At 41.3% G+C, this 24499-nt stretch overlaps 1 long non-coding RNA gene across 3 annotated transcripts; it reads left to right on the forward strand.

Moving 5' to 3' along the window:
* Positions 1-1284: 1284 nt before the first annotated feature.
* On the forward strand, positions 1285-12770 carry LOC106017296 (uncharacterized). 3 transcript variants are annotated; one of them, XR_005262896.2, is made up of 4 exons: positions 1285-1650; positions 8422-8518; positions 9330-9492; positions 11699-12770. It is a non-coding gene; the product is annotated as an uncharacterized lncRNA (long non-coding RNA). The 3 variants fall into 3 exon arrangements; XR_005262897.2 differs by lacking the exon at positions 1285-1650 and adding an exon at positions 3856-4033; XR_001190675.4 differs by lacking the exon at positions 1285-1650 and adding an exon at positions 5512-5633.
* Positions 12771-24499: the final 11729 nt, after the last annotated feature.

The following is a 24499-nucleotide window of genomic DNA, read 5'->3' on the forward strand; positions in this document are numbered from 1 at the left end:
TACCTATTTCCTAAATTTGCTTGACTCCTTTTCTCAAATTCATGACAAACCAAAGGTCATTTGAAAGTTGCTTTTTTCAGTGGCATCTTTGACTGCCTTCTATGATATGTGTTAAGAAACCCAGGTCAGTGTTGCACTATTTTTCCTCTCTTATTGGACTAACAAAGTTTTTATTGAAAAGTGGAGGAAAATTAGATTTCAGTGGAATAAAACGAATTCTGATTTCTGCGTTTGTTCCTGAGAGCTGTGATATTTTTCACAATTTGCTGGTAATAAACAAACTACTAGTACATGCACTCCTGAAAGATGAATGAAAGAAAACTAAATTTAAAGTTTACATCCAAACATGTATAAACATAAATTCAGTCTTCACTAGTGTCAATTGTTGCCTGATATCCTTGTCTGGATTGATGAGTAGTGCATTTTCAGTCTCTCAGTTTTATTGGTATACTGTATTTAAGCCTTAGTTCTTCTTTTTAATTAGCTAAAACTATTATGAAAATGTGTTATAACAAGATATTGTAGTTTCTTCTTATTAGATACCAGGGAAAAAAAAAAAAAAAAAAAGGAATATAAAACTGAGTAAATATATTTAATCAGCAAATCGGGATTTTGACTTGGCCAGTACAGGTTAGGAAGAATGAACTTTTAAATACAATGAGACAGCAATTCATTTTCAGATCAATTTAATTCACAGTATTGACAGTGGAATTCTGCATTGATTTCAATATTTGAATCTACTACAAAAGGAACACTTCTTTAACTCATAAAAATGTCTTACTTGTACAGCTTTCTTGTACAGATTTCCTGCTGTCTTTAAAAGATGTGATAGCTTTCCAGACCTGAAGTGTTATTTGAAATTCTACTGATGTTTTGGGGTGGAGTTGGGGAGTTGCTTAGTTGCTTTTTTTTTTTTTTTTTCCCCCAATTGTTTTTAATCTTGATATAGTTCTGTGTGTTATTTTAGTTCTCATCAATAAACTCTTTTGCTTAAATGTAACTTTTATTTGAGAAGCTAACTTTCTATGCTTTTCTGCAGTGTGGGGTATGTGCTGGGAGCATGGAGACATGAAAATGCATGGACAACCTGAACTTCCTCTAATGTGTAAATGGAACTTGTGTGCTTAGAAGAAGTCATTTTGGTTTTGATGTACTGGTGTATAATTAAAATAGCTTTAAACCCCTCAAATATGACTTATTCTTTGGGGTAGGACATAAAGACTCTTCTGATTGGAATATTTAAGTGAGTATAAATTATTCATGACTTAGCTAAGAGTAAAGCTTCCTTATGACTGCTCCTCAGGCTGTGATTGTCGTTATCATCCCAGCAGGTGTAGCACACAGGCAGTGGCAGAAGTTGAGGGACAGAGTGCTAGGGATCAAGTCTACCCAACAGAGGGAAAAGTAGTTCCACTCAAGTGCTGACAAAGTTTTCTTCACCTTAGTAGGATTAAGTGTCTGGGAAGAAAAACTGTAAACTAAGACAGGAACAGAAAGGATCAAGACGCCAACTGCTATTCCTCTTAGGGATTTTGAATAGATAGAAATGAGCAATGATTTGACAGTCCCCAAATCAAGAATGGCTGAAAGAAAAGGATCTATCTGGCATTTTAATCCAGTGCTTATGACAGACTAAAATAACTGCATCAGGTATGAGTTTCTTGCATGTACACATATATTCAAATATATATAGTGTTTATGTATGTGTATATATTTATGTATGCGTGTGTTTAGCCATATAAATTTTCCATTACTTGTCGTTTACCAGACATACAGTAAGCTTTACAAGTTACTGTTATTTTGTATCTTGTTAAAAAGAAACTTGTAGCCAGTTTTTAAAATGTGTTATTACCCAAGATATTATAAGGACTTCAATGGAATAGTGACACTCCACTGCATAAATACTTGTTTTAGTAAGTTAAGAAACTAGATTATTTACCTAATGGAACATATATAAAATATTTCTGTTACTAGTCTTCTCTGAAAATTTCCAAGTATCACTTTATCACTAAAACATGACAATGGAGTTTGGAGTCCTGGGCCTCAGCTACACACACTGTGTGCTTATCTGCCTAGATAAAATAGTTACTTATCTGTACAATAATTACAGCTATTGTGTGTTGGAAAAATGAAATGTAAAAAGGCAAAGATTGATCAGAAGTCTGTTTACACACTCCAAGTTTAAATATACATAGCATATGCTAAAATACTATGAAATCTCTTTGATGTCTGTAATTATTTTCCATCTATTATTTTCAAATACTGATCCTTGTGATGGGGTAAGATTAAATATCTCATTATTGTGTCTTTGACTCTTGAAAAACCTCTGTATACTTTCTCCACCTGAAAGTAATGTGTATTTGTGTCCCATTCTGTGGCTTTGTGGAGGGTTTCTCCTGAAAATGGCTGTCTGTTAAAAGGAAAAGTCACCATTGCTTAAAAACAACAAAACCAATTTCTGAGAATTAAAAAGCATATCAAAAAGTATACAGCTCTTGGCTTAAATTGTTCAGAATGGTCTAGTATTCTTCAGAGCAGTACAGAAGGGAGCCTTTTCCTCCTTGTTTTCTTGTCTGTGCCCCTCAAGATTTGGTAATGAATGAGAATAAAAACATTTTTATGATAAGAGGCTGACAATGGGATCACTGTCAGATTTGTACCTTGAGGGCTCTACTAGGGGTCATTGTGATACCTGTTTCCTTTCTGCTAATGAGTGGATCCTGTTTCTTACTGAGGTATAGTGAGAGATCAGTATAGCTATCCAAGAGCTAGCAGTGGCTCATCGTTCTTGTCAGGCTCCCTGTACTGTGTGACAAAGTGAAAGGCTTTGGAAAAAACAGACTCATTCAGTGTAATTGAACTAAATGGATAATAGGACACTTATTATAGCATTAAACAGAAGAATACTCTTTGCTAGCTTTTGCAACGACTACAGTTCTTTGTCATTTCATTATAGACATTCACTTACGAGTCTATTTTGTTGTTGTTGTTGTTTGCATTGGGATTTTTAAGATGTTTAACTCCCATTAATATTAATGGGAATTGTGCAAGTAAACCCCGGGAATTTGGAAAAATAAAAAATGTAGCTTTTGTGTCTCTAGGAAAAATGCAACTAAAAGCCTAGAAAAACTCGGACCCCATAATTATTTGTTTCTATTACTGGACTATGTGAAAAAGGTGAAAAAGAGCTCCAATTGTAAATAAAACCCAACCATGTAAGGACAAATTCTACTGTCCTAATTTAGACTAGATAGTAACTTGCCCTTCAGACAACCTAAGTCTGTCCAGTTCTGTCAGCCCTTTGTGCAGTGAGACAGAGCTGAAAATAAAGCAGTCTAGCTCAGTGCAATCCTCTGTTTACTAGTGTGAAACCTTCATATACATTTCTCATACTGGGTATTGTCATGTACTATTGGCATCAACAAGAAGCATACTTTTCAAAAATCAGGTTATTTAATGTTGTGATTTGAAAATACCGGTAATGCAGGTAATTTCAGCTTTCCTGTTCACCTCTGCATAGATCCAATACTAGCTACTTTGCAGGTGATTGATGTCTTTTATCCTCAAAACACTTTGCAAAAAATAAAGCAGATTCTATTGTCATTTAATCAATGCATGAGAATAACCTAGAACTAGCTGCAAACCTGTTCGCAGCACTTGTAAATTAGGCAAAAAGAGGAAGAGATGATTACTTGTTAGAATTTATCTTATGGAGTATTTGATCTGTATACTTCACCATTGTTATATCAAAACTTTAATGACGAGATTAATCTTGCAGTGAAATAATCCCAACCTCTTGTGTTTTTCACCATGCCATTTCTCTTGTTTTACAGCTGGAGAAACTGAAGTAGGAATAGGATTGTAAATTGCTCTAGTCCAAAAAGTGAGTGGAAGTCAGAACCAGAATTAACATTCACTTATCACTGCTGCCCTTAACTGAAGTGTCTCACAGTCGTTGAGAGTAACTGTTTCTTGTGAACCTGGCTGGCAATTAAAATGAAAGTATCTGAGTGACAAAGGAAGGGGAGAGAAGGTAATGCAGTTCTGCATTCTCTTTTTATTAATAGATGGAAACACAGAGGGATTTGTCTGGTAAAGAGTGCAGCCTGGCTGTCTCCTTGATAGTTGTGACAGTAGCTGAAAAAATGTCTTATTTGTCCCTCACAGTTTCCTTACTAAGATGGTATACTGCTTTGAGCATTTGCTTCACACATACAAAAGGTAGGAATTTTTCTCCACACGGTATTACAGAATTGAACAGTAGAAACCTGCTCACAGTTTCAGTGAAACTTTAGAGTCAGGTGACTTTAGAGTCACCTGTGGCTGTACCAACAGTAAGAACAAAGCTGTGTTTCTTCAGGCAGTGAGTTAGTTTTCCTATTAGTTGTTTGCATCTGTCTTAAATAATCAAACAATGGTGTTCAAAAATAAAAATAGATTGCTTAGGGAAGCAGCTAAATATACACTTAACAGGCCCAATTCCCATCTCATTTACCCTTATGTAATCAGAAATAAACTCATCTAGATTAGAATAGAGTTATATCAAACTAGAACTAAGCTGATAGAAGTCAACCCATTACCTTTGGGAATCCTTTATTATGTTTTCTTAAAGACAGGAGGCAGATTAATAAAACGCTTACTGTGCAACTGCAAATTATATTTTAGTAAGACTTTCAGCAAGGTAGCTATCCCTTTTGATTTACTGAATATTTATACTAAGACCTTTTGAATGCCTGCAATAATCCCACGCCCCTCCTTTTATTTATTTATTTTTATTTTTCCTTACTTTTTCTAATTGGGAACATTCCAGTTGCTTTCCACTAGATGGCTACACGGAAAGCAGTTTTGCAACGAGCAGAGGCAGGCAGCATTTTTCCTCGTGTTTGCTCTCTGTGTTGAACTCTACTGGGGTTGGGCTTTGGGTGTGAGCTTGCCCTCTGTTATGTTAGCTGCACAACAAAAGATTTCAGGTTGGAGCTTCTAGGTCTTCTTTATTAACATTAACAAAATAGTAGAGTTTAAAATTTCCATGTTAGACACTCAAAACTTATGAAACTTATTTGCTTTTTTCTTCTTCTTCTTCTTCAATTCAGTTTGAGCTTCCCAAGGCTAAAAATTCTGTTTAGTAGGGGCTGGAGAAAGTCATTGCCTTTAAGGAACCTGCCTCAGAGGTTGCAACATATCAAAAGAGATGATCAATGATCCTTTCTTAATTCAGCACTGCTTGTAGGCCAAGGCCACATTGAACAAACTGTAGGTTCCCACCAGCAGATTAAAGTAAAATCCTGAGTGCTGTGTGCAGTAGACCTTATAATTGGCCCCTGTTATAAGGGGAATATAAAAGCAGGTGTAGTCTCACGCAATTTATGCTATGCAGCATATTAGGCCACAGTGCTACAGCAATTAAAGCCACATCTGTGTCTGACTTTATCACCTGCAGTACTACTTCGATTCAGAGCAGGTGTGGTCCCATGACTTTGTTTTCCCCAAATTACCCAGAACACCTTATACCAGCTTTCTAACAGCCATAAGAATACAAAGGGTACCTGCTTCAGTATAAAAACTTGCCAGGACAATATTCTTTCCCTAGGGTTTTCTGAGCAGATTTAATGAGGATAGTAAATATATACTAGGTCAGCATTTGGTGATATTTGACAGTAGGGGTTTCAATCTTGTACTAGAAGCCCAAAGCTACTGCTTCACTCTCTTTTTCTGAAACTAACTTAACTAAAAGGGCATGAACATTAGATGGTCTTAAATAGGATTAGAAAGACAGGATAGGAATGATTTCTTTTAGCTAACAGCAGTGCATAAGGAACTTGTCCTAATTATAACAACTTGCTTTTTTATGTGCTTTTTGTTATTGGACTGCAGTGCATGAAAGAAATGAGTTATTTGCATTCTTTAAATTGGAAGTGTCCCCTATGGGATGACTTCCTCAATGCCTTCCAGCCTGTCTGTGGCAAACCTGGGAAGAATACAAATAAAATGCCATGAATCCCAAAAGAGATAGGGAAGGGGGGAAAAACAAACTCTAATGTTGCAGAGATTTTAGTTTATGGGTTTGGCTGGAGGGAGTAATATAGCTAATATTGGTAGAAAAACTACTGACTTCTTTACTCAGAATATAAACATGCAGACATCCTAGAAAAAGCTTTCTTTAAAGCCTTTTTTGTACCTAAATGTGCTGAATCTGGAATTTACTCTCCAAAAACATAAAGATGCAAAGAGTAACCAAAAAATAAACTGAGAGCAGTGGGTATGTTGTGTCACATAGACTGTGACAGGATGGAAAAATCCTACTTAATTTTTATGATACTTTTTTTTTCTAGATTTAATATAATGTTTTAATAAAGCCTATCAGTTATATATTTGTATATCAAATTACATAGCAGTTTTAATTCTGATTTATGTTAACCCAGCTTTGCTCCCATAACAGAGCATAACTCCCCTTTGTCTATTACCCTTTCAAGCTGTAGCAACAGTTCTGAAACTCTCCTCACAGGCCAAAATTTTGGTGGATTTTGTGAACCTATACACCACCACCACCCCTGAATCTCCTTTTTCACTCTGCACTTCCTATATCTCTGAATATTACTATTTTTATTGTGTTTTAAGGTATGAATCTCAGGATATAATCCTCTGTGCTCTTCTACTGTAAATTAGTACAGTATTTTCTGTGGGAACATATGTAGGTGTAGAGATAGAAATAGTTGTCTTTAAAGTTCACAAAATGAGTGTAAGTCAGACTTTTCTACAGTTTAATTTTAAAATATTTTTGAAGGGTGACCTGCTGTTTTTCTTGCAGCCTCAATTATGCTGTGTGGGAATATAGTTCTGTGCCAGTGGTTTCTGGTATATCCATTGCTTTAATTAAACTCTATTCTGTAGCTTACATACAGCTAGGGAATAAGGGTGAGAACTGAGAAGTGCCCACTGCATCATCTGATTTCGTATGCTGTATGGAATTCCATATGCTGCAAATTTACACCCAGAGTTATGGTAGTTCTTACATAAATTCTAATTCTTATTCATCTTTTATCATTGTGATTTGGCATAGCTAATGTGTATCTTAGTAGAGAATGGTGATGCTGTTGTAGGAGGGGGCCAAATTTGGACTTGTGCATGCACAAGTGACTGAGAAGACCCACACACTTCAGCAGTTGTGCTCAGTTCCCATGCAGTAATATTTTGAAGAATCAGATATTGTAATCAACACAGTAATTTTAGCACTCCCGGTATTTGTGTTAACCCTAGGGACCTCAGTCAGATTTACAAGGTACCACATAAATATGTAGAATAAATTCAGTACAATTTCTTCACCTTGACCTTACCTATGTCATGAAGTTCAGCTCTTCGACAGTTGCCAGGTCTCCAGTTCTTGCACTTAGAAAAAGAGTCGAGGGCTTCTGCGGAGTGAACTGTTGTTGTGTACATGGTCACTGGTCATTGGAAAAATAAGTCAATAAACTAAACAGGTGATGAAAACGGAAGGCCTATAAAGTGAGGGGGTGTTATGAAAAGATAGAGGATTATAGCTCATGAGGCTTGGTTTTCATTCCTAGCTTTCTCCGTGAATTTCATTAAAGATTTTGGAAGTCACTGTGCCTTGCTTTGCTTCAGCTTCTCCATCTACGTGTCCATCTCTTAAGCCACTTTAAAATGGGGTAATGATAGTATAAGCATGAAGTGTTTGTGCTAAACACAGACAGTGATGCTGCTAAACTCAAAAATAATTTTGTTCACCTTAGCAATTCACCTCAGAATTACTGGCATGGTAAATCTGTTTATCCTGTGACTGACTTGCATTAACTGGAACTGAAACATGTATAAATCATTACTTTTTCATCTCTGTCTGCCAAAGACACTAAATATACAATGACTATAACTACTTTTCAGATCACTACTATCATCAGCAACAAGGCCAATAAGCGAAGCACTCTTACCCATCATGCAGAGATAGTAACTACAATGAAAACTCAGCTTTAAGTAAACAGACAAAAAAAAATCTTGTTTCCTGTAAGTTTTGATCATGTTGCACAGCAGTGTACATCCTTGCCAGAGGAATGTTCTTAGGTTGGCATTGAGGGTAAGGAACTGCGCTGCTGACTACTGTGGGTGGGAGCCAAGTGGAGCACCTGTGTTAATTTTTGTTAATTGCCTCCTAGCAGGCACCAGCTCCATGTGGGCTGCACAAGAAGAACCAGCTTCAAAAGTCAGCTTCAATGGAGAGAAAAAAAAAAAAATCAGCAGCAGTTAGGAGATGGTCAACCAGACATTAAATTTATATTCATTCACAAACAGTAGTCATGGTTAGGTTCCTCACAATCCCCCTCCACTTTGCATACATTCCCAGGCAATAGACAAAGCTCATTACTCTGATGGCATTTTTTAACTATCTGTGTGTTTTTCTTACTGCAGGCAGGGGCTGCTGTGGGAAAAACATGAATGCATTCAGTAGCTGCACAAAGTATATAGCAGAATACTGCCAGACCAGCTCTTCCCTTGTTGCAGCTCTGTGAGTAGAATCATAATCTGCGTGTATGTATGGAGGGAAAAATAATCTACAGTAATAGTGGAACTCACTAAAGCCAGAAAATTCAGTGCTAACACTGAAAATTCTTCACTCTGTACAGTTTGGGGTGCCAAACTACCTTGGCTAATGTGAAGGGATTTCAGCAATGTTGTGAAGTTCAAATACTCTTTCTACAGATACTTGCTGTTTAGAGAACCTCCACCCAAATGCTTGCCTACTGATTAGTTAAATTTGACAAGCAGCTATCGTTCCTATTCTGTATTGCTTTTTATCAGCTTAGTGTATATCCCTCATGTTCCTTTCCTGTCATGTTTGGATAATTTCATTTCTTTTAGCTTTAGTTCCCTTGTTCCACTTCCAAGCACTCAGTTTCCCAACATTTCTTCCAGTGTTAGAGAAATGCTTTCATTTCCAGAGGACACTGCTGTTCTGTTTGATGTCATATGTACTAAAGGACACTCTGAACTCTGTTGTATCAATTGCTGAAGCTTAAGATGCTTGTTCTATACCCAAGAGAGGGGAAAACAGAACTGGGCAGAACTTTTCAAATCTGAAGAAGTTTAGTATGAATATCACACTTACAAAGTTTTGTTCTAATATATCTGAGACTATAAAGACCTGCTGTTAATTATTTCTGGTGTTAATTAGCAATTCTCAACATGGGACACAATAAGTCTGATGGTGTATCGTTCGACTAGAAGCCAGATTCCTCTATAATAGAGTCTTCAGATAATGATATTTGGAGATACTAAGACAAATTGCTAATTCCTGCTTGTTTGATTGTTTTCATTAGAACTTCCCTGCTGTGATATGCAGGCATCTGTGATGGTCTTTGTCTGTCCATGTTTAGACATCTAAATTTTCTACAGCCTAGAGGCATACATTGGGACTGACCACCTGACCACCTAGTCAACAGCAAGAAAACAGTATTATTGAAGTACAGTGACTCTTACAAGGTAATGCTTTTTTTTTTTTTTCTGTAACTGTATTTCTCTCCACTGTCCATAAAGGATTCACAGTAGATCACCAAATCAGACAGGCGATCTCTGCAATCTAGGAAGAAGAATTCTGCTTTTGGTGCCTACAAAGCAAAAGATGCACCATTTTTCTGGCAAATGTTCCTAAATGCACATTTCCTCAGCAGCTTTTTTTGTTTGTTTTGTGCCTCTGTTTGTACCTCAAATTTAGTTTGGCTCTATTGGAGAATGTCCTTTTTCATTGTGAAACACTAGATGCAAGATATACTTATCTTTTTTTTCTTTTTTTTTTTTTTTTCTAACTTCATAGCAAAAGAAAGTCGTGTTTGAAGACCATAAAACAAATAAAAATTATTCAGCATTTAATATCTTTCATCCTACTGGATGGGTTAATCATGAGATTTGTATCTAAATGTTGGGGTAGAACTGGATAACTCTTTTCCTATAATGCAATAATACATAACGATGTTTTGTTTTGTTTTTCAAACTAATTTGAAACTTAGCAAGAATATAATTATTTTAGTTGTCATGTATTCAGCAGTGTGAATTTATGTGATTTGATCCAAGATTGAGTTCCTAGAATAGATGAACATTTGTGGACTAACACACAGACTCACACATGCTACAAGGGCTACAGCTAGAGCTCTGCAAATAATTTGTTTCCTACCAAAGTGGCAACAAATTATGAAAGAATATTTCAGAGTGAAGGAAATCAAAATGACATTAATGCCAAGATGGCACTAATTGACTTTCAGGTTAAGTGACACTTCAGTCAAAACAGCATAAAACATTTGCAAATGACTTCATGTTTTCATAGTTAAATTTATTTCTAACAAAAAAAGTAAAACAGTTCTAAATTGATTAAAAGAAATTCTACTAGGAATTTGTTCTAAAACAACTTAAGATTGTAATCAGCACTTCAATTAATGTGCATATATGTTTCTTAAGTGAAAGAATTAATAAAAGCAATTTACTTTGTTGGTGTTGCAATCAAGTTGCAAAACATGAGTTTTGAGAGATCTAAACACAGAAAACCCAAGTAACAACCAGAGGTAAAGAAGAACAAAGAAAACTTCATAGTTTGAATATTATATCCAGGGAAAGATTTAAAAAGAGTGTAGTAAATTTGCTTATTTCTCTATTTTCACCTTTGTAAATCTTACTATCAGTGTCTTATTACTGCAGCATATGAACAAGCACAGAGTGTAGAAGGTAGGGATTGAGCTATGTTTACATCAAGAAGTAGCACGGGATATTAATTAGCCCTTTATGGGAGGAAAGCACTTACTGAGGGAGATAATCTCCTGTGGCCTATTTTCTAGGGTGGGCCAGGAGACTTTTCTGAAAAACACCATTGTCCTGTCCCCCCTGCATCTTTGTTTCCATTGGTCCTGCCCTCGATGGTTTCTTTGTTCCTTCAATAAAGGCAATGGTTATGAAAATTGATCAAAACCATTGCTGTCCCACCAGAGGAAGTTTTTTATGATGGAAGACTGCTTACAGGAGGCAAGGAGGTGTGTATGCTCATGCTGAACAAGCCATGGCTGTTCAGGAACCTATACCAATACATAGTCAGCATTCAAAGAAAATTCAGCCATAAGAAAAACAATGTGACAAACTACTGTTTACTTCTGTGAGAAATTCACATTCCTATGCCAAAGATTTGTAAAATTTCACACAAAAGATTTGTCTCTAACAGTAGTGAGGAAGAGCTTTCTCACAAACACCATTTCTTCTCATGACTGGCAACAGGGTAAAAAGAACAAAATGATGGAGCTGGCAAGAGTCCCATGCAGCAAACAGAGAAGCAGTCTTATCGCATGGTAGACCATTGGTCTACTCTTTAAACCTTACACTTTGTCTGTTATGGAATTAATAAAATAAAGAGCTAGGTACTGACACCTTAAAAAATGTTTTAAAAAGATTTTGTCTCTCTTTCTCCTCTTCTCATAGACCTATGTATGAATTGTTTTCACTGGAGTGTGCACCTGAGGACTGCCAAGTGGAAGGGCCCCAGGCATTATTCTAGGAAATATTTGTCAGAAACATGAAGTTTTATAACTTGAACTGTAAACTCAAGTAAACTCTTGTTCTCATGTTGGTGGGTGGAAGTGGGGGACTTTAAGCTGGTTGAGTGCAGACAACCAGATTGTGAGCTGGCTGAGCACAACCTGCTCTGTTTCAGGACATGCCTGAGGAGCTGATAATTTTCCAGAGCTGTGAGATGATGCACTTCAAGACCCCAGCATCCTTCAGGGAGAAGCTTCCCTGCTTCTGACTTCAGCAGGAACTGGTGCCCTGGTCATCCCACCCAGGCTGGTTTTGCCCTGGGAGCAGAACATTTCTCTATTGTGATTATCTTTATCTTTGTCATTATCTGTTCAGGCTTATTAAGTTTATATGGGATCGTGATTGTTCATTAAGCCTTATCTGTCTGCTTGGAGAGGTAAAAATATATATATTTTTTATTTCTCCTGTGGCAAGAGCCACTTAATTTTGACAATATCTATCTGTTCTTACTGTTCCCTAGGTATTTCACTGACAGGTACAGTGGCCCTTTCAAAATGAAGGCTTAGGCATAGCACTGTAAAAGTATTCATGTCTCTCTTTGCAGTTCAACTGAATGACACTCAAAAAATGTAACTAAACCCAAATACATATAAACTTAGAGCAGGGGTTGGAAGAGGAAATGTCCAATTGATATTGGACACTTTTGTCCGATAAGGTGTCCTAAAGCACCTTTGTTTGGAAATTTGTGACATTTCTACCCACTTACACAAGCTAGATGACACTGCTATGAAACAGATGAAGCATCTGTCTTGGATACTTATAAAAATGCCACTTTTAGAAATGTATGATTGTTTATTTATTTTTGTATGCAAAAAAAAACTGGATGTGAATCATTATCTGGGCTGTCCTAAGCCTGCAAGTGTTCTGTAGTGACCAAAGGACATTTTCAGTCTCTGCTGCCGAGCATGGTATTGTTGAGGATAGCTTTACTGAAGGAGGCTTCAAAAACCCTATCTCCTGGCAAGGCTTCACTGTGGCCTTGTGTCAACGGCAGGACTGTACCTGTGAACCTCAAACCTGCACAGCAGCATAGACATGATGCTGACTTCACAGCCACTTACCCACTTCTCTCTCCATACATTACTTCCCAATATAGAATGGAAAATGTACTACTCCTAGCTAAGAATCAGCTAGGGCTCTGCTGGAGAGGTTTGACAGAGTCAGTTAAATCACAGCCAGCTTTTGAACTGGGCAATAAAAGCTATCCCCATTAAGTTCACCTTCTCCCTGGGGTGGCGCAGCATCTCAGCTGGCTGTGCAGCTCCTTCTCTGACATCCATCACATACATCCCTCACACAGCCATGGAGTTGCCAGGTATCAGGTGGCACAACCCAGGAATAGATGCTCCTACTGGTGACACAGAGTTTGATGGCACAGAGTACAGACATTGCCTTTCCAAAAAAGTAATGATGTTTTTATCACACAGCATTCATTGCCATCCCAGTGCCTTCTGAAGAGGTTTAGCGACTTGCATTTCTTCCAAAATCTGAAGGACAAGTGCCTGCTACAGCAACCCTGGAAAGACCTGTTTTCACGAAGAACATACTAGTACTGATGGGGTCAGAAAATTCTCTTGCTGTATGCAAGTTTCCTACAGAATTATATTGCCCTTGTGGCTCTCATTAAAAATCTCCAGAAAGTGAGGAGGCCACAGCTGATATCTTTAAACAGGAAGCAACACCAATGCAGTATGATCATGTGGCACTCAAAGGCACTAGGAAATATGGGCTATTAGATTCTGGCCCAGCACATACTGCAGAAGTGACTCATCTGACTTTATCTATCCTGGCAGATACTTTTGCTCACAGTGAGTGCACTGCTGTCCTCTTTCACAGCACTTTTGTGAGATTTGTTTTGGTGTGAAAGCAGAGGTATTGTTTGATCTGTTTAAATAACTGTGTTTTCAACCTTTTCCAACTGCTGTCCCCTAAATATTTTCCAGCAGTTGTGCACCCTGTTATCTAGCAGATGTAACTGTATTGACAACAGGCTTGCTTCCCTGTGTGACCTTTCACAGACTCTTTAGAAGTTGCTCTTACTCTGCAGGGATTTTTCAACCACAGGTTGAAAATTGCAGGTCCCGATCATTAATATCCTTCTAGCTAAATCTGCAGCACTCTCTGCAGCATCGTGCATAGGCTAGATGGCAGTACAGCACGCTGTGTTGTTACCTTGCTGCTGTGGGGCAAGCTTCTCCCTGCTGCACACAGAGGCTAAAGGCATCCTCCAAGCATCTTTTTCCTCTAGATTTTGCGGCTACTGTGCTGGGACAAGATGTGTATCTTACTTCTCTCACAAAACCTGAGTGGAGATAAGGGGGAGATGAGTACATGCAGGTGTTTTCTGCATTGTCCACTAAGCACAGAGCTAGATCTCCACCAAAATTCATCCTGTGGTAGTGGATTTGGGACAGTAAAAGACTGTATAGCTTACAAATTTTTATCAGGGTAAGGAACTGGGTAACAACTGTTCCCCAAAGTACTGTATCATGAACACAGTATGCTATGCAACTGGGCTAACATACCATTGACTTCCAAGAAAAAGTTATATTTGTTTCAACTAAGCTCATGTTTACACAATCCCTAAAAGATTACTTTCCAAAACTAGCAGCAACAACATGCACCTACAGCTGTGTACTGCCTTCAGCAGCAGCCATTAACTCCCCAGAAAATAAAACCTGTCAAGACCACACTGGTAAACTCATTCCTGACTATCAATAGCAAAATGGGGAACACTGCTCCCTTTGTGAAGAGATGAAAGCTTCAGCAGGAATGTGAAAGATCCAAAGAAAAAAGTCTCTGAATAAGTTTTGATTTACAGCATGGTCCTTTTTCCCTGTACAGCCTGCTCAATGGCAATTCAATGGCTTTCTGATATTCTCAATGTGAAATCTGCATTGGTTAAAAAAAAAAATGCCACTTGGCTGAGTAAAAAATTACTAATGACTTGATCCAAATCTAATTGAAATGAATCCTAGTGAAAGGGCTATAAACTGATGCTTTTTCAAAGACAGAATTGGATTTTGGATGAAGCTCTAAAGGGGCCAGTCTTGTGGGAGATGTTTTACCCACAATGCTTTTGTTTTTTGTCTCTAAACTGTGCAAGTCCAGTGGTGGAATTTGGGATGCAGTCTGTTTGCTGTCTCCACTGGCAGGCAGAGGGAAGATATTTCTGTGCCCACCCACATAAAATCGGCACTGGTGAATATCTCTGGATGTTTGCCTGTGCACACACAAACAAACACACAGACTGTGAAAGAGCATCATAAGGGTTATAAAGTCAAATAAAGACACAATAAATGGCAAAATGAAGGCAGTATAATTCTGTGTCACTGTTGTATACTCAAGGGCATTTTTCTGATGTTATTAAGGTGAATAATAATGTCCTTTTAATGCACTTATGAAATTGCCTAAGTATTTTAGTAGCAAATTAAAACAAAACAAAAATCCTATTGCTTAGCATTATGTTGGCACTCAGTCTGATCATAAACAGGGATTAAACTTTTTAAGGGTGGGTGAGATCTCTTCAGTCCCATTCCTTCCTAGAAGACAGTGTCATACGCTTTTTCCTTTCCTGTTCCTGGCTGTGGTTCACCTGGTTGCCCCAGTCTGTCTTTGAGGCATCTCCACACAATTTTAAGTTGTCAACCTTCACTGGTCTTATTTTCTGCACTCCTCATCCCAGTTTCAGGCTTTTCCTGAGCCCAAGCTCCCACCTCCTTGTTCCTTGGCTGGTTTCCTCTCCCAGCTGGGTTTCCTGTCATGCTGAGTAGGTGTGCTCCAGGCTATTTCCAAACACCTTTTCTGACATCTTTAATTAAAGTTACAGTTGCAAGGAAGGTCCAACTTAATCTGTTCTGTATCAAGCTCAGTGAGGATAAAATAGCTAAAGAAATAAGTCTTGAAGCCTGAAAAGTGTCTTCTTAGCATATACAAACTGATTTTTAATGGCCTTGCAATTTGGCCAAATTTTTCCAAAATTTAATGTCCCCAGAAAAAATATGTTGCTATGTCAAGCAAGAAGTCTCCCATGAATTTCAGGAGACAAATCATAAGAAAGGATGTGCTACTCAAGAAAAGAAGTGCTAAGTTTATGTGTTTATTTTTACCAGGAGAGAGCCACCTATATTTCCATCATTTTGTTTACAGAAAGAGTGTATTCTCTTGGACTGAAATGAAATTTAAAAAAATGCAAACACCCTGCAGCCTGTCTGAGCCTGATAACCAGAATGATGAAGTTCACCCATAATGCTTGAAGTTTGGCAAAGTCATAAGCAGAGTAAACAAGCCTTGCAATATAAAACATTGACTGACATAAAATTAGGCAATGCTATCAGCTCCACCTATAAAGTTACTGTATCATGGATCCTGTGGAGGGTGAAAGGAGAAACCCAAAACAAAAAACAATACAAAAGGAAGAAGCTTTAATGTCTTAGAAAAAATAACGATAATGTCTCTACTTCAGCAGCTTTGGAGTCTGAGGAGATAATATGCTGGGTTCTTTCTTTTGCCTGCTGTATAACAGAGCTGAGAGAGAAAATTGGTTTTTCATGCAAAATATTGAGTTGCTGTTCACTTGTAATTTAATTTATTATTTTTATACTCCACACATAATTTGTTAGGGCTCTCTCCAATCCCTATAACATTGCTGGAAAAAAGGTAATATTGAACAGTTTGCTAGCAATATTAATTTGCTGTATTATAGGCATTTCTCTTATCATCATTACTATTGTTTCCAAGCCATAAAATGTAACTGGTGTGTGAGCATGCAAGTATTTGCAGGCTAGCAAAGTGCTGCATACTGCTAGAACACATTGGTCACGCAGGTAGGTGGCATATCCACAATATCTCCAGGCTAAGGAATGTGTCACATCTTGTATGGAGGACTGGGTTTGGGGCCATTTTTTTAAAGTTGCTCATCTGTTTGCACTTCCCCCTTTTTTCTTGTTTCTGGTTCTCAACACTTTACTCCTGCCTCCCTTCTTCTTTTTTGCCCTTTATTTGTTTCAGAAACTTGGGAATGCAGGGTTGTAAGAAATAAAAAAATACAGCACTTGTATCTGTTTTTATGTGGGCTTTTAGAAGAGCAGAAAAGCTATATACAAACAAAAACAGATAAAAGCCCTAAACTCTACAGCTGAGGATCTTCCTCTTGAATTGCTATGTTGTTTGCAAAGTGTGATCCACCCATGAATCTGCCACCTTTACTCCAGAAACAATCTCTTCCAGCTGCTAGTGGAACTCCTGAGGGTGTGTTTGTGCAAAACACAAACATATTTGCACCTCTTGGTGCAAACAAGACAGAGGAGCTGGAGAGGATGTGCTCCTGAGGATTTGCCAACTGCCCACTTATGATTGGAGGGGGAAGGCTGGTGGACTAACCTGCTGTGGCTGGTGTTTCTTGTGAGCCCTGTTGTTGTGGTTCTGCTTGAGTGGGCAGCCAAGCTCCAACACAGCCACTCTCTCACTCCCCCTCCTCAAAGAGGAATGGGGAGAAAATATGTGAAAAGGGCTCAAGGGTTGAGATAAGGATGAGAAAATCACGCAATAATTATTGTAACGGGCAAAACAGACTCAGCATAAGGAGATAGTAAGATTTATTGCTCATTACTAACAAGCTAGAGAAGGAAAGAAACCAAAAGCACCTTCCCCCCCCCCATCCACCCTCTTCCACCTCCTCTCCCTGAGCGGCACAGGGGAACGGGGGAATGGAGGTTATGGTCAGTCTACAGCACTTCTTCTCTGCCGCTCCTTCTCAGTCACTCTTGTCCCCTGTGCTGTGGGGTCCCACCCACGGGATACAGTCCTTGATGAACTGATCCGGCGTGGGCTTCCCACAGGCAGCAGCTCTTCCAGAACTGCTCCAAATATGGGCCGTACCACAGGGTCCATCCCTCAGGAGAAAACTGCTCCAATCTGGCTCCCCTACAGGCAGCAGCTCCTGCCAGGTCACCTGCTCCTGCGTGGGCTCCTCTCCACGGGCTACAGGTCCAGCCCGGAATCTGCTCAGGCAGGGGTCTTCCGTAGGCGGCAGCCTCCATCGGTGCAGGGCCACCTGCTCCACTGTGGTCTCCTCCACAGGCTGCAGCGTGGAACCCTGCTCCACTGTGGTACTCCATGGGCTGCAGGGGGACAGCCTGCTTCACCATGGTCCTCACCACAGGCTGCAGGGGACTTCTGCTCCGGCGCCTGGAGCACCTCTCCCCCTCCTTCTACACTGACCTTGGTGCCTGCAAGGCCATTTCTCACTCTCCCAGCTGCTGTGTGGCGCAGCGTTTTTTTTCCCTGTCTTAAATATGCTCTCACAGAGGCGCAAAACAACATCGCTTATTGGCTCAGATCTGGAAAACAATGAGGCCGTTCCCAAACATGGGGCAGCTTCTAGATCTTTCTTGCAGAAACCACCCCTATGGCCCCCTGCTACCAAAACCTTGCCACGTAAACCCACTACACCAGTTCGGTTGCCCAATGTGGACTGAAGTACTGAACTGAGAGGGCCTCTGGGAAAGCCCTGTTTTGTGGCTGTTGTATGGCTGTTCTGTGGTTTTGTTGCCCTTTTTATTTATTTTTTTATTATTATTATTTTTTCCCATATAGATGTTATGAATTTTAAGCTCTTGCCTATGTCCAGGGGAAGGGTGTGTTGCTCTCCTGGTTGCCTGGATGGCTCCCTTAGGAGGTAAAATGCATGCTGCTTGATTCAGCCCAAAGTGTGCTGATGCAGGCTGTCCTGAGCACCACAAGCAGGCTGTTCAGGACACCACAGCACAAGGGTGCCCAGGTGAGTCACTTGGATTGTGTTTGCAGCTTCATTTTCAGATGGATCCAGCAGCTCCATCTTTCAAACCCAGTTGTGTCTTTGTATCCTCCAGGTTTCAGAGCACAGAGGGCTGCAAAGTTGTTGTCTAAAGCAGAAACTGTAAGATTAAGTATCAATGAAAAAGAAAGTACTCTAGCCATTACCTTATTCGTTGAAATAATTTTCTCTCTTCCCCTTTGAATCTGGTATATGATATTCTCCTTTTACATATTTCTAAAAATAATTTCTGAATATTTTTTTCTATTTCTTTCTTCTTTTTTTTTTTTTTCCTAAAAATAATTTCTGAACATAGCTATGAGCTGAATTATGCCAAGGAATGATCTGAATTATTTGCTGTAATTTAGGTTTTTCTCAACTTCCTTCTCCTTAGCTATAATCCTGGCTCACTCTTAGTTTAGTTATTAAGTGGTTCACAGACACTAAATTTGCCCCCAGTTCTTTTAGTTTGCAAGCCAAGATAGGTATCCTACCAACTGGAAGTTATTATCAAGTTTCTGTAGGTAGAAATGAGTAGCATTTATTTCAGTAGCCAAGCATTTCTAATCAAAAGTTTTTATTCTCAGTCACCACACATGTCCAAGCACCCCTTTGCCAGTGAACCTTTGCTACTTAGCAGACCTAGGGCAGGAAGGAACAATGTGTCTCATTCTTTCATAAAGGCTTTTTTCAACACCCTGGAAATGCTGGAGATCAGCCATTTCTGTTGGAGGCATCCTATTAACTGCTAAGGTTACACTATAGGAAAAGCTGTGTGTGCACAGAGGAAAAGAACAGCCAACAATTTAGTACAAAATGCCATCCCTTAGTCAAACAGAACAAAAAATGGATTACACAGAGAGGGCTTTTCTTTTATTTGTCCAAAATGAATTTATGTGCATCTATTCAGAAGGTGTAATTCCTGTAATAAATACTGAAGAATATCTGCAAGTGACTTATAGCATGAGGTTGGACCTGAGGAAGTGCCTCAGTACACAGGTAGATGAGGAACACCATTTTCTTTCTTTAAAGAAATGATTGAATTCAATCATTTATAAATAAGGCAGGTAGGGGCTAAAGTTCTCCTGGGTAAATGTGTCTTAGCTGATCCAGCATCTGTGACTTCCCTCTTTGCTAGGGACTGATTGCTATGCCGGCAAGGAGGGTCCTTGACACTAGCCAGTCTGTCCAAGCTCATCAGCAAGACACTTCTGGAACAGCCCTTGTTATATACCACTGTGTTGCAGTACAAGTCCACTCCAAAACTCAGCAGCAGTGTTTGTGACCTTGTGTGGTTCCAGGTAGGTCCCATCACCCTGACCAAGGCTATGGGACATAATCCAAATACACAAAATTAAGAGTGTATTTAAAGGTAACTATGCAGCCATGGCCCCAAAATTGCAATCTGCTCATCTATTTTTACCCTGTCATAGGTGAAGTACCGCAGTACTTCCACTGTAGGGCAAGATCAAGTATTGGAGGGCGGTTATCCCAAGCACCTCCTTCTCTGCCACCCACCCATGGGTGCCTGCCCAGCATACTCTGCTTGCTCATGGCTCTGGATGTGCCACCCAGGCAGGCTCGCGCCTCAGGAGAGAGGCAAGAGATGTAACATGTATGATTTCACCAGCCTGGTGCTAATTGTGGGAGTCCTAAAAAGCTCTATTTACTGCTTGTCACTCATTGTCAGTTCCTAGAAGGAATAATTCCAGGGAAGAAAACAGGTAGAGAAGCTAAGCTAAGAGGGTACTTATATCAAATAAGACACTTGCCATCTTTTGTGCCTTTACTAACAATGGTATTGTAAAGAATGACACCAGAGTTGCAAAGTACAGCATAAAAAGGTTGTGAAATGTCAGTGTTAAGGTTGCCCTTCCAGTGTATATGGCAGAACAAACCTTAGTAATAGGTTTGGGTATTTTTGTTTTTTTGTTTGTTTTCTTTCCCTATGGGGCCATGTCAATAGCGGGATGTAGTATATTCAGCATTTTATAATGTGGAAGGTTATTCTCATAAGGCCTCCATGTCACTTGTTTATTGAAATAGCAAGTTGCTATTTGGGTGGGAGGCTTAGGAAGGGAATTAAGTTTTTGTGGTCTAGAGGAGCTGGCTGCTGCCATGAGGAACTAGATTCTCTCTGTTCTTCAGGAGTAGCCTAAAGTACCTCTTCGCAAAGCACAGTGCAGTCCATGTACAATGAAGTGAGATTTGAATGAGCTTGTGCAGGTGCCAGGGGTGTTGCAGTGATCTAGAGAGGTCTTGACCGAGTCCTCACAGCTAGCAGGCAGGTGTTCCCAGAGCTACCCCAAGTGTCTCCACAGCCCTGACTTACACGGCATAGATATACATGTGGACATCTATGGGTGGTGTTAGAGCATGTCTGTGTGGCTCTTGCCTGCACTGCAGCCTGCTTGGAGCTGGTTGAGTGAGCTGGCCTGCAGTCATGCATGCAAGCACATTTTCCACAAGCCCACTGGTGTCTGCGATATCCTGCAGCATGTCCCCTTCTCCCATGCAGCTCCTTGGTGTCATGTCCTCGTCCAAAGGGCTGAATGTCTCTCTCTCATTTCTGCCTTCTGCTTGTGTGATGGTTTTACTCGGGTGGGCAGCCGAGCTCAACCACAGCCACCTTCTCACTCCTCCTCCTCAAAGGGAAGGGCAAGAAAATATGATGCAAAGGGCTCAAGGGTTGAGATAAGGATGGGGAGATCACTCAATAATTCTTGTAATGGGGAAAACATACTCAGAGTAGGGACAGTAAGATTTATTGCCTATTACTAAAAAACTAGAGAAATGAGAAACATAGAAAGCAAAAACTCCTTCCCCCCATCCACCCTCTTCCACTTCCTCCACCCCAAGTGGCACAGGGGAACGGGGAAAGGGAGGTTGAGGTCAATCTATAGACCTTCATCTCCACCGCTCCTTCTCAGTGGCTCTCTGCCCCTGCTCCAAAGTGGGGTCTCTCCTATGGGATGCCATCCTCCCCGAACTGATCCTGCGTGGTCTTCCCACAGGCATCAGCTCTTCAAAAACTGCTCCAGATATGGGTCCGTACCACAGAGTCCATCCATCAGGAGCACGCTACTCCAACACGGATCCCTCACTAGCAGCAGCTCCTGCCAGGTCACCTGCTCAGGCTCTTCTCCACGGGCTGCAGCTCCAGCATGGGGCCTGCTCTGGTGGGGGTCCTCCACAGGCCGCAGCCTCCATCAATGCAGGTCCACCTGCTCCACTGGGGGCTCCTCCACAGGCTGCAGCAGGGAACCCTGCTCCACCGTGGTACTCCATGGGCTGCAGGGGGACAGCCTGCTTCACCATGGTCCTCACCACAGGCCACAGGAGACTTCTGCTCTGGTGCCTGGAGCACCTCTCCCCCTCCATCTTCACTGACCTTGATGCCTGCAAGACTGTTTCTCACTCCTCTCTCTCTCCCAGCTGCTGTGCAGCAGCATGTTTTTGTTTGTTTGTTTTCCTTTCTTAAATATGCTCTCACAGAGGCACAAACAACATCACTTATTGAATCGGTTCTGGTCAGCCACAGGGCCCTTACCTAACATGGGGCAGCTTCTAGATTATTCACACAGAAGCTACCCCTATGACCCTACACTACCAAAACCTTGCCACGTAAACCAACTACAGAGGCTCAGCACCATGGACAGGAACCCAGCTTCAGGGCTGCAGCATGCCACTGGTGCAATAAAGGGCAGCTTTTCAATTTGGGGTTTGGGGGTTGGAAGGACAGGAGCTGCCCTCTCACTGGGCATGAACTTGCATCATAGCAGTGTGCTACATGGCCATAGCGATAATTTGCCTTGTGGAAAGGTGCTGTGAGGAAAACCAAACAAACAAATACTATGGAAAAGCTGAAAATAAAACAAAAACGCAGCCAGGAATCTTCCAGCTTCACTTTGCCCAGGAACACAACTTCAGCTTCTCAAGCTCAACTGCTTCACCTCAGGAAGCCCTCCTGAGCATGTTGTGGATGGGTGAGGTGCAGTGTGAAGGCTTGTGCACAATTTGGACACAAGTACTTTGCACAGTAGTTGTGATGGGGGTTACAGAGCCACCACAACACATCACCAGAGACACAGCTGACATTTGTTCACAAACTAAGAAGCCTATCTATCTTTTCCTAAACATCTGCAGGTTCCGCCCTAAGGAGAAGAATCCCACACCACATGAGGGTTTGGGGTTAACCTTGGCCATGCAGGGGTCATCCTTGGCAGTATACAAGCCGTGCCTTGTCACATAGGTGGCATCCTTGGCCGTACGCAAGCCACCCTACCTCATGTAGGGGTCTTCCTCCACCACGGAAATCTTCTGGATGGCCAGACATCCTTGGTGCCCCGCAAGCCCCGTTGGGGCTCCTCCACCCTGGCGGGCAGGGATGCTTGGCCATAGCCTCCCTCCACTCCCACTCGCGTTCCTCCTGCCAGTCCCTGGTGGGCAGCACGATCCGCACACACTTGGCATGGCCACTCCTCTTCCCTTCCCTGTGCAGCATGGCCACTGGGCTGCTCACCACCATGCACTCGAGGAGTGTGCAAAGCCTGGACGTGCTTCTGCCACTCACAGTCTGCAGCCACAGAGCTGTCCCTCCTGTCACCTCTGTGGTTGTCACAGGAGTGTGGGTCATGGCCTGTGCCTCCCAGCCCCCACCACTGTGATACAGCATCCCCACAGCAACATGCTGGGGAGCAGTACTTACTGGGACGCACCATGGGGACACAGCCCCAGTCCGCTTCCCAGCGCTGCACAGCTTGTCCTGACACATACCCCTGGCTGATCTGCATGTGATGACTGCCAAAAACAGAGGCAGAAACACAAGAGGAAAGATGAAACAAACCTCCCTAAGGCTTCGGAGATGAGTGTTGTCTTTGCTCTCCAGAAGCTGTCACATTTAGTTGTGTTTTCCCAACTTCTGCCACGGCCCTTGAACAAGTACCTTCTACAATTTCATACACCATTTCTACTCTTGAAACAAACCTTTGGAAGACACCTGGGGTTTCACTGGGGGATCAGCACAGCTGGTCTGGGCACCCACTCCCACAAGGGATTCAGCAGGCTCTGGAGGGTGTGGGTAGTTAGGGTTTGGCGGCCGGAAGATGTGGCGCTCTGTGGAAAGGTGGAGCCCCTCCCTTGATAGACAGTAGCGTGTGGCCTGTGATGTAAGCAAGCGGAAGTGACGCTATGGGCCTCAGCTATATAACCCCATGTGACTCGACAATAAATGCCATTTGCCATCCACCACATTGGTGTCTGTGAGCCGATGGACCAAGCGGCCTGGGGTTGGTCGCCGTGCCGTTCTGAACCAGGTCGCCACTGCCCCCTGAAGGCAACAGGAGAGGAGCTGTCAATGCCTTATTTCCCGAGAAAGAAAGAACCCCGCAGTGCTCATTATCCCCATCTCCTTCCTCAAACAGTCTCAGGCCACAAAGAGGAACACTGATCTTGGGCTGCCTCCCAGTATTAGATATCATTACGGCACTGTTTTCATTATGACTCGTTTGTGTAACACTGAACTGTTTAACAAGGAGTTTGGCTGCGGAACTGAATTACCAGAACCTCATGATTAAAGACCAGGAGAGCCAGCGCTAATCTAACACGTACACACAGAGTTCCTGATAGATGCCTGTGCTAGGTCTGGCTGGGATGAAGTTAACTTCCCCCACAGCATCCCATACAGCAGTCACTTGCAGCTCAAACAGCCCCAATATTGCACCAGTGTTTTGTCTATCGCTCAGCTGTGCCCCACAGCACCGAGACTCCCTCCAAACCCAAAGCCAGAAGGCTAGGGATGGGCCAGAGGGGCGGGGAGGGGATATCACCAAAACTGACCAAAGGGATATCCCATACTGCGTGGTGTCCCACTCAGCAATAAAAGCTGAGGAAGGGGAACGAGGCTCATTATCAAAATGTCTGTCTTCCCCAACAACCCCTATGTGTACTGAGCCCCTGCTTTGGTTTGCTCTTAATGTTGTTCTGTGATCCTGTTCGATGTGACCTGTGCCATGTTCTATCTTTTGCTATGTACCACATCGGAGAGCTTGTTGAAGGCTGTTTGTTTCCTTCAGTTCACTGTGCTGTAAAGTACTGGCCCTTAGCCTTGTCCAGTGTTGA

Source organism: Anas platyrhynchos, chromosome 1, assembly GCF_047663525.1.
Source record: "Anas platyrhynchos isolate ZD024472 breed Pekin duck chromosome 1, IASCAAS_PekinDuck_T2T, whole genome shotgun sequence".
NCBI lineage: Eukaryota > Metazoa > Chordata > Aves > Anseriformes > Anatidae > Anas > Anas platyrhynchos.